The 1,657-nt window shown below is 36.8% G+C and overlaps 1 non-coding gene across 1 annotated transcript; it reads left to right on the top strand.

The window, feature by feature from the left end:
* The first annotated feature begins 486 nt into the window (after positions 1-486).
* Positions 487-583, top strand: LOC114884645. Its single transcript, XR_003790880.1, has one exon. It is a non-coding gene; the product is annotated as a Z30 small nucleolar RNA (small nucleolar RNA).
* Positions 584-1,657: the final 1,074 nt, after the last annotated feature.

The following is a 1,657-nucleotide window of genomic DNA, read 5'->3' as shown; positions in this document are numbered from 1 at the left end:
CTCTTGTATAAAATTTTTTATTACTATACTTTTCATCTTTGTTGGCAGCAGAATTGTAAATCAAATTGTATGTTAAATGAACTGGAGTTTACTTTATAAAGGATTTTAGGAGCAAATCTTTTCTAAAGATTTTGCTTTAGAACTAGATTATAAATCCCTTCACAGACATCCCTGAGATTTTATCACGCATGGTCTTTGGACTCACTAAAACAAGAAATGTTTTTCTGAACTGTAAATGCTTCTCCACTCTACTCTGTATTACAAAAATTTTTAAAAAGCACCTCCAAAACAAAACTTGTTCAAGTTTGCATTTTTGTACAGCAGAGTTGCTTGAGGTGAATAGTAGAAGATCAAATATTGAAAGCCCACGGTTGCAACTTATCTAAAAAGAAGTCTTCTTTTCTCATGGGCAAACCTAAGTTTTCTTGGATGTGAAAATAGGGTGTTGGGCTGCTCTTAGATCATACAAGGAGGTGAAAAGCAATGATGCAATGATGAGTGAAGTATAGTCTGACCTGGCATTGCCATTGCTTCAGTGTTGGCATTGACCAGGGTATGACCCCTTAATCTTCTCTCTGCGCTGATTCTGGTTGTGGTTTTTCCACATTGGTATGTTCTAGCCTATTTGGATACTGGTTTTATTATGTGTAAGAGTGTTTAATATTCTTTTGAATTACTGATACTTTCCTGTTTTTCTTTGTAGGTTGAGGTGAAAAATATGGCTTTGATATCTTCATGGAAAACTGCATTATTTCAGTCCTGAATCTGGTTCGGTTCCCTTATTGACTCATTACTGTATTAAAAATGTTTATTTAGCAGTGATTGTAAAATGAAAGTAATTAACACGTACATGTTTTTGGGGGGAGATTAAGGGGAAACAGGTGTTCAGCCTAGAAAAACATTTCTCATTGAATTTCCTGTGAAGTCAGTGTGTCTTGGGTTTAACTTTGAAACAAATTAAAACATTTTTAAATTAAAAAAAAAGTTTACTTAACTATGGTATTTGTTCTGGTAACACTTTGTGGTTTAATAAGAATTTCTGCAAATATCCATTATACTCTTCTCATGGTACATAAAAGTGTTAATATTTTAAAATCTATAGGATATTCTATTTCAAAATTTAGTTCTATTATCTTAGTGCTATCAGAAAATGTGCTTTGAATTGCTGAAATGAGTTGTATTGGACAACACCTGTCTCAGCAGAGGCACTTAAAAATCATTTTCAGGGGCTTCCCTGGTGGCGCAGTGATTGAGAGTCCGCCTGCCGATGCAGGGGACACGGGTTCGTGCCCCGGTCCAGGAAGATCCCACATGCTTGCGTACCGCAAAAAAAAAAAAAAAAAAAAAATCATTTTCATCCTTCCTCTTGTAGCAATGATTTTTTTTTTTAACCCGTATGTTTTTAACTTGTATGTTTAACCCTGCCAATCCGGTGGCAACTTAAGCGTTTGTGCGGTATTTCACTCAAGATTGAATTCTTGCTGTTGGAGGAGAGGATTTCTCTCCAATATTGGATTAGCAAAAAAAGCAAAATGTTAATACAGAATGCCTCAAAAAATCAAAGGTAGGGGCTTCCCTGGTGGCGCAGTGGTTGAGAGTCCGCCTGCCGATGCAGGGGACACGGGTTCGTGCCCCGGTCCGGGAAGATCCCACATGC

Source organism: Monodon monoceros, unplaced genomic scaffold (assembly GCF_005190385.1).
Source record: "Monodon monoceros isolate NGI ecotype Baffin Bay Population unplaced genomic scaffold, NGI_Narwhal_1 Contig426_ctg1, whole genome shotgun sequence".
NCBI classification, from domain to species: Eukaryota; Metazoa; Chordata; class Mammalia; order Artiodactyla; family Monodontidae; genus Monodon; species Monodon monoceros.
Note: the sequence above shows the minus strand (reverse complement) of the source record. Positions and strands in the feature narration are given on the sequence as shown.